The sequence below is a fragment of the Triturus cristatus genome, chromosome 8 (genome assembly GCF_964204655.1).
Source record: "Triturus cristatus chromosome 8, aTriCri1.1, whole genome shotgun sequence".
NCBI lineage: Eukaryota > Metazoa > Chordata > Amphibia > Caudata > Salamandridae > Triturus > Triturus cristatus.
In genome coordinates, this window is record NC_140591.1 from 738,071,719 (window position 1) to 738,083,982 (window position 12,264).

The 12,264-nt window shown below is 41.8% G+C and overlaps 8 non-coding genes across 8 annotated transcripts; all 8 read right to left on the bottom strand.

Moving 5' to 3' along the window:
• Positions 1-171: 171 nt before the first annotated feature.
• Positions 172-244, bottom strand: TRNAV-CAC (transfer RNA valine (anticodon CAC)). The gene has a single exon. It is a non-coding gene; the product is annotated as a tRNA-Val (tRNA).
• Positions 245-516: 272 nt separating this feature from the next.
• On the bottom strand, positions 517-588 carry TRNAP-UGG (transfer RNA proline (anticodon UGG)). Its single transcript has one exon. It is a non-coding gene; the product is annotated as a tRNA-Pro (tRNA).
• Positions 589-2,915: 2,327 nt separating this feature from the next.
• Positions 2,916-2,987, bottom strand: TRNAP-UGG (transfer RNA proline (anticodon UGG)). Its single transcript has one exon. It is a non-coding gene; the product is annotated as a tRNA-Pro (tRNA).
• A 1,970-nt stretch (positions 2,988-4,957) lies between these two features.
• On the bottom strand, positions 4,958-5,030 carry TRNAV-CAC (transfer RNA valine (anticodon CAC)). The gene has a single exon. It is a non-coding gene; the product is annotated as a tRNA-Val (tRNA).
• Positions 5,031-5,302: 272 nt separating this feature from the next.
• Positions 5,303-5,374, bottom strand: TRNAP-UGG (transfer RNA proline (anticodon UGG)). Its single transcript has one exon. It is a non-coding gene; the product is annotated as a tRNA-Pro (tRNA).
• Positions 5,375-7,689: 2,315 nt separating this feature from the next.
• Positions 7,690-7,761, bottom strand: TRNAP-UGG (transfer RNA proline (anticodon UGG)). Its single transcript has one exon. It is a non-coding gene; the product is annotated as a tRNA-Pro (tRNA).
• Positions 7,762-10,086: 2,325 nt separating this feature from the next.
• On the bottom strand, positions 10,087-10,158 carry TRNAP-UGG (transfer RNA proline (anticodon UGG)). Its single transcript has one exon. It is a non-coding gene; the product is annotated as a tRNA-Pro (tRNA).
• Positions 10,159-12,128: 1,970 nt separating this feature from the next.
• Positions 12,129-12,201, bottom strand: TRNAV-CAC (transfer RNA valine (anticodon CAC)). The gene has a single exon. It is a non-coding gene; the product is annotated as a tRNA-Val (tRNA).
• Between the last annotated feature and the right edge of the window lie 63 nt (positions 12,202-12,264).

A 12,264-nucleotide genomic window follows, 5' to 3' on the forward strand; every position in this document is an offset into this window, starting at 1 on the left:
TTTTGAAAGCAAGGTCTGAGAACCAACAGATACATCCACACGCCGATTACTTTAGTGTTTTGAGAGAATTCCCTTTCTTGGAACGAGATTGCATGAAATAATCTTCAGGGCTTGGACAATTCCATGGCAAAACGGCACCTATCAACATTGTAGCCAACACAATATAACAACTGTTTCTGCCCGGTTTCGAACCGGGGACCTTTCGCGTGTGAGGCGAACGTGATAACCACTACACTACAGAAACAGATACCTACAGTTGATTTTTCTGTAATGAAACTGCTCCGAACTGGCTATTCCATGGGCCTCTGGCTTTAGATTTCTTTCATGCAACCTGCCCGACATCCCTAGCTGAACGCTCGTACATGCCATGCAAGACCAGATGTTTGGTATTAGCTCAGACTGGGCAGGGCTGAAGCATGAGACTCTAGCAAAGAATTATCCACTACTGCAAAGAAAAAATTGATGTTGGTTTTGAAACGCAAACTTCAAAACAACTTGAAAAGAGTACCAAGAAAAGGGCTCGTCCGGGATTTGAACCCGGGACCTCTCGCACCCAAAGCGAGAATCATACCCCTAGACCAACGAGCCCTCAAAATCCTCTTACCTCTCAAAAGCTAATACCGGCTCTAAGCCCGCAATGAAGATCATGCTGGTATCTTTATGATGCTTGGTCTGTGAATATGCATGAAAGTCAGTCTCAACTTACCCTTTCTCAAACGATAGCACTATCATTTACAAGTGTCTCCTTTTATTCCGTCCCAGCTTTGGACACGTCTTACAGGAAGTCAGCCCTTATTTATATATTTCTTCAGTGGCTGAAGCTTAATGAGAAAGAGTAACAAGTTGTTCATAACAACATAAGAAACACATTGTGCATTTTCTCTTAAATACTCCTTCACTTTGTGCCAAAAGAAATACCAAGGTGAATACCTAGGCCACAGATTCAAGCTAAAGATCTTCCTGCTGAATGCAAGGCGCAATAAAAACTGCATATCGCTGGACTAAAGCATTCCTTGCATAGCCTCTAACATCATAACATAACTGAGCTGCTAGCAGCAAGCTAACCAATACCTTTCTGAAATGAGAATGACATGTGCTTATCTGCTCAATCAGTGCTCAATCAGGCTCGATCAGGCGAGATTTAGAAAAGGTGGAAAGGGTCCAAGTGGATGCCCCTTCCTTTTTAGGGTGGGTCCTGCTGACTATCATAGGATTGCTTGTAAAAGTGGCCAGGGTCAGAGGAAAAGCTGCCAACACTTCTTAGCGTTCTCTATAGATGCAGCCATTTTCTGTGACTGTAATTTCGGCCTTTTCCCAGAAGTCTCTATTCTGCCTATGCAAATTAACAAAAGCAGTGCTTATTCCTCACTTGCTCAAATGTCCTTCCTGTCCAGAAAGCTCTGATTAAGCATGCTTATTTTCTTTTTCTGGGATATTTTAAATTGTTTCGCTGTCCAGTCTGTGGCAGTAGAAAGCTGCTTATGATGCCCGGTTTTGATGAATCCCCAAGGTACAAGTACAGAGGAATATATCAGTCTCTAGGATATGGAACTTTTAGCTAACGCATCACAATATGTGATGCTTGCCAAGAAAACACTACATTCTGGAGCGCTGATGATCAGAACATTCTGCTCCTGAAGGATAGAAAAGACAGCTTGATTGAAATAAAGTCTGTTTATATTGACGCTCTCTCTCTCCCTATATATACATACATGCATACACACACACACACACAGGTATGTCATGCATTTCTTCAGATTTGTTTCAACCATTTACCATTTATTGGAGAATCCCTACTTTTCAAGTGACTGCAAATGAAGTCATCTCTGGCACTTTTTGTGCAAAGTAAGAGACGCACATGACACCTTTTTATAAAAGTCATCGGTTTCTTTGTTACTGTGTACTTTCAAAGCATGGGGCTTTCACACGTCAGGTAAACCTGATTACCACTACACAACAAAAGCAGATGCAGCTTTCTTATCTATGTCGTGATAGAACAGTTGTGAATTGAGTAGAAAAAGGGCCCTGATGTGATACTTATTACATGCAGCCTGTAAGATAGTCAAACATGCAGGCTAGGAAGGAAGATGCAAATATCAATGTATTAGAAAAACACCTAAAGGCGAGTGATATGCTTTCATTCATGCATGGCTAGGAAAAATCGCCATACTGTTGCAAACATTCTTACACCACCAACTGGAAATAAATGATTCTGACATTAAACGTAAAGGTGACAATGCATTTGTATCATCACCTTGAGAAGGATCATCTTGGAAATGAGCCGAGGGCCTCTGCACTCAAAGCCAGAAACACTCCACTAAAATAAGATTCCTGTTGGTGCCAACAATTCTCCATGTTAATGCTTGTTCTAGGTGAGCAGTGAACCGATTGCAGGGCTCTTTTGAAAGCAAGGTCTGAGAACCAACAGATACATCCACACGCCGATTACTTTAGTGTTTTGAGAGAATTCCCTTTCTTGGAACGAGATTGCATGAAATAATCTTCAGGGCTTGGACAATTCCATGGCAAAACGGCACCTATCAACATTGTAGCCAACACAATATAACAACTGTTTCTGCCCGGTTTCGAACCGGGGACCTTTCGCGTGTGAGGCGAACTTGATAACCACTACACTACAGAAACAGATACCTACAGTTGATTTTTCTGTAATGAAACTGCTCCGAACTGGCTATTCCATGGGCCTCTGGCTTTAGATTTCTTTCATGCAACCTGCCCGACATCCCTAGCTGAACGCTCGTACATGCCATGCAAGACCAGATGTTTGGTATTAGCTCAGACTGGGCAGGGCTGAAGCATGAGACTCTAGCAAAGAATTATCCACTACTGCAAAGAAAAAATTGATGTTGGTTTTGAAACGCAAACTTCAAAACAACTTGAAAAGAGTACCAAGAAAAGGGCTCGTCCGGGATTTGAACCCGGGACCTCTCGCACCCAAAGCGAGAATCATACCCCTAGACCAACGAGCCCTCAAAATCCTCTTACCTCTCAAAAGCTAATACCGGCTCTAAGCCCGCAATGAAGATCATGCTGGTATCTTTATGATGCTTGGTCTGTGAATACGCATGAAAGTCAGTCTCAACTTACCCTTTCTCAAACGATAGCACTATCATTTACAAGTGTCTCCTTTTATTCCGTCCCAGCTTTGGACACGTCTTACAGGAAGTCAGCCCTTATTTATATATTTCTGCAGTGGCTGAAGCTTAATGAGAAAGAGTAACAAGTTGTTCATAACAACATAAGAAACACATTGTGCATTTTCTCTCAAATACTCCTTCACTTTGTGCCAAAAGAAATACCAAGGTGAATACCTAGGCCACAGATTCAAGCTAAAGATCTTCCTGGTGAAGGCAAGGCGCAATAAAAACTGCATATCGCTGGACTAAAGCATTCCTTGCATAGCCTCTAACATCATAACATAACTGAGCTGCTAGCAGCAAGCTAACCAATACCTTTCTGAAATGAGAATGACATGTGCTTATCTGCTCAATCAGTGCTCAATCAGGCGAGATTTAGAAAAGGTGGAAAGGGTCCAAGTGGATGCCCCTTCCTTTTTAGGGTGGGTCCTGCTGACTATCATAGGATTGCTTGTAAAAGTGGTCAGGGTCAGAGGAAAAGCTGCCAACACTTCTTAGCGTTCTCTATAGATGCAGCCATTTTCTGTGACTGTAATTTCGGCCTTTTCCCAGAAGTCTCTATTCTGCCTATGCAAATTAACAAAAGCAGTGCTTATTCCTCACTTGCTCAAAGGTCCTTCCTGTCCAGAAAGCTCTGATTAAGCATGCTTATTTTCTTTTTCTGGGATATTTTAAATTGTTTCGCTGTCCAGTCTGTGGCAGTAGAAAGCTGCTTATGATGCCAGGTTTTGATGAATCCCCAAGGTACAAGTACAGAGGAATATATCAGTCTCTAGGATATGGAACTTTTAGCTAACACATCACAATATGTGATGCTTGCCAAGAAAACACTACATTCTGGAGCGCTGATGATCAGAACATTCTGCTCCTGAAGGATAGAAAAGACAGCTTGATTGAAATAAAGTCTGTTTATATTGACGCTCTCTCTCTCCCTATATATACATACATGCGTACACACACACACACAGGTATGTCATGCATTTCTTCAGATTTGTTTCAACCATTTACCATTTATTGGAGAATCCCTACTTTTCAAGTGACTGCAAATGAAGTCATCTCTGGCACTTTTTGTGCAAAGTAAGAGACGCACATGACACCTTTTTATAAAAGTCATCGGTTTCTTTGTTACTGTGTACTTTCAAAGCATGGGGCTTTCACACGTCAGGTAAACCTGATTACCACTACACAACAAAAGCAGATGCAGCTTTCTTATCTATGTCGTGATAGAACAGTTGTGAATTGAGTAGAAGAAGGGCCCTGATGTGATACTTATTACATGCAGCCTGTAAGATAGTCAAACATGCAGGCTAGGAAGGAAGATGCAAATATCAATGTATTAGAAAAACACCTAAAGGCGAGTGATATGCTTTCATTCATGCATGGCTAGGAAAAATCGCCATACTGTTGCAAACATTCTTACACCACCAACTGGAAATAAATGATTCTGACATTAAACGTAAAGGTGACAATGCATTTGTATCATCACCTTGAGAAGGATCATCTTGGAATTGAGCCGAGGGCCTCTGCACTCAAAGCCAGAAACACTCCACTAAAATAAGATTCCTGTTGGTGCCAACAATTCTCCATGTTAATGCTTGTTCTAGGTGAGCAGTGAACCGATTGCAGGGCTCTTTTGAAAGCAAGGTCTGAGAACCAACAGATACATCCACACGCCGATTACTTTAGTGTTTTGAGAGAATTCCCTTTCTTGGAACGAGATTGCATGAAATAATCTTCAGGGCTTGGACAATTCCATGGCAAAACGGCACCTATCAACATTGTAGCCAACACAATATAACAACTGTTTCTGCCCGGTTTCGAACCGGGGACCTTTCGCGTGTGAGGCGAACGTGATAACCACTACACTACAGAAACAGATACCTACAGTTGATTTTTCTGTAATGAAACTGCTCCGAACTGGCTATTCCATGGGCCTCTGGCTTTAGATTTCTTTCATGCAACCTGCCCGACATCCCTAGCTGAACGCTCGTACATGCCATGCAAGACCAGATGTTTGGTATTAGCTCAGACTGGGCAGGGCTGAAGCATGAGACTCTAGCAAAGAATTATCCACTACTGCAAAGAAAAAATTGATGTTGGTTTTGAAACGCAAACTTCAAAACAACTTGAAAAGAGTACCAAGAAAAGGGCTCGTCCGGGATTTGAACCCGGGACCTCTCGCACCCAAAGCGAGAATCATACCCCTAGACCAACGAGCCCTCAAAATCCTCTTACCTCTCAAAAGCTAATACCGGCTCTAAGCCCGCAATGAAGATCATGCTGGTATCTTTATGATGCTTGGTCTGTGAATACGCATGAAAGTCAGTCTCAACTTACCCTTTCTCAAACGATAGCACTATCATTTACAAGTGTCTCCTTTTATTCCGTCCCAGCTTTGGACACGTCTTACAGGAAGTCAGCCCTTATTTATATATTTCTTCAGTGGCTGAAGCTTAATGAGAAAGAGTAACAAGTTGTTCATAACAACATAAGAAACACATTGTGCATTTTCTCTTAAATACTCCTTCACTTTGTGCCAAAAGAAATACCAAGGTGAATACCTAGGCCACAGATTCAAGCTAAAGATCTTCCTGCTGAATGCAAGGCGCAATAAAAACTGCATATCGCTGGACTAAAGCATTCCTTGCATAGCCTCTAACATCATAACATAACTGAGCTGCTAGCAGCAAGCTAACCAATACCTTTCTGAAATGAGAATGACATGTGCTTATCTGCTCAATCAGTGCTCGATCAGGCGAGATTTAGAAAAGGTGGAAAGGGTCCAAGTGGATGCCCCTTCCTTTTTAGGGTGGGTCCTGCTGACTATCATAGGATTGCTTGTAAAAGTGGCCAGGGTCAGAGGAAAAGCTGCCAACACTTCTTAGCGTTCTCTATAGATGCAGCCATTTTCTGTGACTGTAATTTCGGCCTTTTCCCAGAAGTCTCTATTCTGCCTATGCAAATTAACAAAAGCAGTGCTTATTCCTCACTTGCTCAAAGGTCCTTCCTGTCCAGAAAGCTCTGATTAAGCATGCTTATTTTCTTTTTCTGGGATATTTTAAATTGTTTCGCTGTCCAGTCTGTGGCAGTAGAAAGCTGCTTATGATGCCAGGTTTTGATGAATCCCCAAGGTACAAGTACAGAGGAATATATCAGTCTCTAGGATATGGAACTTTTAGCTAACACATCACAATATGTGATGCTTGCCAAGAAAACACTACATTCTGGAGCGCTGATGATCAGAACATTCTGCTCCTGAAGGATAGAAAAGACAGCTTGATTGAAATAAAGTCTGTTTATATTGACGCTCTCTCTCTCCCTATATATACATACATGCGTACACACACACACACAGGTATGTCATGCATTTCTTCAGATTTGTTTCAACCATTTACCATTTATTGGAGAATCCCTACTTTTCAAGTGACTGCAAATGAAGTCATCTCTGGCACTTTTTGTGCAAAGTAAGAGACGCACATGACACCTTTTTATAAAAGTCATCGGTTTCTTTGTTACTGTGTACTTTCAAAGCATGGGGCTTTCACACGTCAGGTAAACCTGATTACCACTACACAACAAAAGCAGATGCAGCTTTCTTATCTATGTCGTGATAGAACAGTTGTGAATTGAGTAGAAGAAGGGCCCTGATGTGATACTTATTACATGCAGCCTGTAAGATAGTCAAACATGCAGGCTAGGAAGGAAGATGCAAATATCAATGTATTAGAAAAACACCTAAAGGCGAGTGATATGCTTTCATTCATGCATGGCTAGGAAAAATCGCCATACTGTTGCAAACATTCTTACACCACCAACTGGAAATAAATGATTCTGACATTAAACGTAAAGGTGACAATGCATTTGTATCATCACCTTGAGAAGGATCATCTTGGAATTGAGCCGAGGGCCTCTGCACTCAAAGCCAGAAACACTCCACTAAAATAAGATTCCTGTTGGTGCCAACAATTCTCCATGTTAATGCTTGTTCTAGGTGAGCAGTGAACCGATTGCAGGGCTCTTTTGAAAGCAAGGTCTGAGAACCAACAGATACATCCACACGCCGATTACTTTAGTGTTTTGAGAGAATTCCCTTTCTTGGAACGAGATTGCATGAAATAATCTTCAGGGCTTGGACAATTCCATGGCAAAACGGCACCTATCAACATTGTAGCCAACACAATATAACAACTGTTTCTGCCCGGTTTCGAACCGGGGACCTTTCGCGTGTGAGGCGAACTTGATAACCACTACACTACAGAAACAGATACCTACAGTTGATTTTTCTGTAATGAAACTGCTCCGAACTGGCTATTCCATGGGCCTCTGGCTTTAGATTTCTTTCATGCAACCTGCCCGACATCCCTAGCTGAACGCTCGTACATGCCATGCAAGACCAGATGTTTGGTATTAGCTCAGACTGGGCAGGGCTGAAGCATGAGACTCTAGCAAAGAATTATCCACTACTGCAAAGAAAAAATTGATGTTGGTTTTGAAACGCAAACTTCAAAACAACTTGAAAAGAGTACCAAGAAAAGGGCTCGTCCGGGATTTGAACCCGGGACCTCTCGCACCCAAAGCGAGAATCATACCCCTAGACCAACGAGCCCTCAAAATCCTCTTACCTCTCAAAAGCTAATACCGGCTCTAAGCCCGCAATGAAGATCATGCTGGTATCTTTATGATGCTTGGTCTGTGAATACGCATGAAAGTCAGTCTCAACTTACCCTTTCTCAAACGATAGCACTATCATTTACAAGTGTCTCCTTTTATTCCGTCCCAGCTTTGGACACGTCTTACAGGAAGTCAGCCCTTATTTATATATTTCTTCAGTGGCTGAAGCTTAATGAGAAAGAGTAACAAGTTGTTCATAACAACATAAGAAACACATTGTGCATTTTCTCTTAAATACTCCTTCACTTTGTGCCAAAAGAAATACCAAGGTGAATACCTAGGCCACAGATTCAAGCTAAAGATCTTCCTGCTGAATGCAAGGCGCAATAAAAACTGCATATCGCTGGACTAAAGCATTCCTTGCATAGCCTCTAACATCATAACATAACTGAGCTGCTAGCAGCAAGCTAACCAATACCTTTCTGAAATGAGAATGATATGTGCTTATCTGCTCAATCAGTGCTCAATCAGGCTCGATCAGGCGAGATTTAGAAAAGGTGGAAAGGGTCCAAGTGGATGCCCCTTCCTTTTTAGGGTGGGTCCTGCTGACTATCATAGGATTGCTTGTAAAAGTGGCCAGGGTCAGAGGAAAAGCTGCCAACACTTCTTAGCGTTCTCTATAGATGCAGCCATTTTCTGTGACTGTAATTTCGGCCTTTTCCCAGAAGTCTCTATTCTGCCTATGCAAATTAACAAAAGCAGTGCTTATTCCTCACTTGCTCAAATGTCCTTCCTGTCCAGAAAGCTCTGATTAAGCATGCTTATTTTCTTTTTCTGGGATATTTTAAATTGTTTCGCTGTCCAGTCTGTGGCAGTAGAAAGCTGCTTATGATGCCCGGTTTTGATGAATCCCCAAGGTACAAGTACAGAGGAATATATCAGTCTCTAGGATATGGAACTTTTAGCTAACACATCACAATATGTGATGCTTGCCAAGAAAACACTACATTCTGGAGCGCTGATGATCAGAACATTCTGCTCCTGAAGGATAGAAAAGACAGCTTGATTGAAATAAAGTCTGTTTATATTGACGCTCTCTCTCTCCCTATATATACATACATGCATACACACACACACACAGGTATGTCATGCATTTCTTCAGATTTGTTTCAACCATTTACCATTTATTGGAGAATCCCTACTTTTCAAGTGACTGCAAATGAAGTCATCTCTGGCACTTTTTGTGCAAAGTAAGAGACACACATGACACCTTATTATAAAAGTCATCGGTTTCTTTGTTACTGTGTACTTTCAAAGCATGGGGCTTTCACACGTCAGGTAAACCTGATTACCACTACACAACAAAAGCAGATGCAGCTTTCTTATCTATGTCGTGATAGAACAGTTGTGAATTGAGTAGAAGAAGGGCCCTGATGTGATACTTATTACATGCAGCCTGTAAGATAGTCAAACATGCAGGCTAGGAAGGAAGATGCAAATATCAATGTATTAGAAAAACACCTAAAGGCGAGTGATATGCTTTCATTCATGCATGGCTAGGAAAAATCGCCATACTGTTGCAAACATTCTTACACCACCAACTGGAAATAAATGATTCTGACATTAAACGTAAAGGTGACAATGCATTTGTATCATCACCTTGAGAAGGATCATCTTGGAATTGAGCCGAGGGCCTCTGCACTCAAAGCCAGAAACACTCCACTAAAATAAGATTCCTGTTGGTGCCAACAATTCTCCATGTTAATGCTTGTTCTAGGTGAGCAGTGAACCGATTGCAGGGCTCTTTTGAAAGCAAGGTCTGAGAACCAACAGATACATCCACACGCCGATTACTTTAGTGTTTTGAGAGAATTCCCTTTCTTGGAACGAGATTGCATGAAATAATCTTCAGGGCTTGGACAATTCCATGGCAAAACGGCACCTATCAACATTGTAGCCAACACAATATAACAACTGTTTCTGCCCGGTTTCGAACCGGGGACCTTTCGCGTGTGAGGCGAACTTGATAACCACTACACTACAGAAACAGATACCTACAGTTGATTTTTCTGTAATGAAACTGCTCCGAACTGGCTATTCCATGGGCCTCTGGCTTTAGATTTCTTTCATGCAACCTGCCCGACATCCCTAGCTGAACGCTCGTACATGCCATGCAAGACCAGATGTTTGGTATTAGCTCAGACTGGGCAGGGCTGAAGCATGAGACTCTAGCAAAGAATTATCCACTACTGCAAAGAAAAAATTGATGTTGGTTTTGAAACGCAAACTTCAAAACAACTTGAAAAGAGTACCAAGAAAAGGGCTCGTCCGGGATTTGAACCCGGGACCTCTCGCACCCAAAGCGAGAATCATACCCCTAGACCAACGAGCCCTCAAAATCCTCTTACCTCTCAAAAGCTAATACCGGCTCTAAGCCCGCAATGAAGATCATGCTGGTATCTTTATGATGCTTGGTCTGTGAATACGCATGAAAGTCAGTCTCAACTTACCCTTTCTCAAACGATAGCACTATCATTTACAAGTGTCTCCTTTTATTCCGTCCCAGCTTTGGACACGTCTTACAGGAAGTCAGCCCTTATTTATATATTTCTGCAGTGGCTGAAGCTTAATGAGAAAGAGTAACAAGTTGTTCATAACAACATAAGAAACACATTGTGCATTTTCTCTCAAATACTCCTTCACTTTGTGCCAAAAGAAATACCAAGGTGAATACCTAGGCCACAGATTCAAGCTAAAGATCTTCCTGGTGAAGGCAAGGCGCAATAAAAACTGCATATCGCTGGACTAAAGCATTCCTTGCATAGCCTCTAACATCATAACATAACTGAGCTGCTAGCAGCAAGCTAACCAATACCTTTCTGAAATGAGAATGACATGTGCTTATCTGCTCAATCAGTGCTCAATCAGGCGAGATTTAGAAAAGGTGGAAAGGGTCCAAGTGGATGCCCCTTCCTTTTTAGGGTGGGTCCTGCTGACTATCATAGGATTGCTTGTAAAAGTGGTCAGGGTCAGAGGAAAAGCTGCCAACACTTCTTAGCGTTCTCTATAGATGCAGCCATTTTCTGTGACTGTAATTTCGGCCTTTTCCCAGAAGTCTCTATTCTGCCTATGCAAATTAACAAAAGCAGTGCTTATTCCTCACTTGCTCAAAGGTCCTTCCTGTCCAGAAAGCTCTGATTAAGCATGCTTATTTTCTTTTTCTGGGATATTTTAAATTGTTTCGCTGTCCAGTCTGTGGCAGTAGAAAGCTGCTTATGATGCCAGGTTTTGATGAATCCCCAAGGTACAAGTACAGAGGAATATATCAGTCTGTAGGATATGGAACTTTTAGCTAACACATCACAATATGTGATGCTTGCCAAGAAAACACTACATTCTGGAGCGCTGATGATCAGAACATTCTGCTCCTGAAGGATAGAAAAGACAGCTTGATTGAAATAAAGTCTGTTTATATTGACGCTCTCTCTCTCCCTATATATACATACATGCGTACACACACACACACAGGTATGTCATGCATTTCTTCAGATTTGTTTCAACCATTTACCATTTATTGGAGAATCCCTACTTTTCAAGTGACTGCAAATGAAGTCATCTCTGGCACTTTTTGTGCAAAGTAAGAGACGCACATGACACCTTTTTATAAAAGTCATCGGTTTCTTTGTTACTGTGTACTTTCAAAGCATGGGGCTTTCACACGTCAGGTAAACCTGATTACCACTACACAACAAAAGCAGATGCAGCTTTCTTATCTATGTCGTGATAGAACAGTTGTGAATTGAGTAGAAGAAGGGCCCTGATGTGATACTTATTACATGCAGCCTGTAAGATAGTCAAACATGCAGGCTAGGAAGGAAGATGCAAATATCAATGTATTAGAAAAACACCTAAAGGCGAGTGATATGCTTTCATTCATGCATGGCTAGGAAAAATCGCCATACTGTTGCAAACATTCTTACACCACCAACTGGAAATAAATGATTCTGACATTAAACGTAAAGGTGACAATGCATTTGTATCATCACCTTGAGAAGGATCATCTTGGAATTGAGCCGAGGGCCTCTGCACTCAAAGCCAGAAACACTCCACTAAAATAAGATTCCTGTTGGTGCCAACAATTCTCCATGTTAATGCTTGTTCTAGGTGAGCAGTGAACCGATTGCAGGGCTCTTTTGAAAGCAAGGTCTGAGAACCAACAGATACATCCACACGCCGATTACTTTAGTGTTTTGAGAGAATTCCCTTTCTTGGAACGAGATTGCATGAAATAATCTTCAGGGCTTGGACAATTCCATGGCAAAACGGCACCTATCAACATTGTAGCCAACACAATATAACAACTGTTTCTGCCCGGTTTCGAACCGGGGACCTTTCGCGTGTGAGGCGAACGTGATAACCACTACACTACAGAAACAGATACCTACAGTTGATTTTTCTGTAATGAAACTGCTCCGAACTGGCTATTCCATGGGCCTCT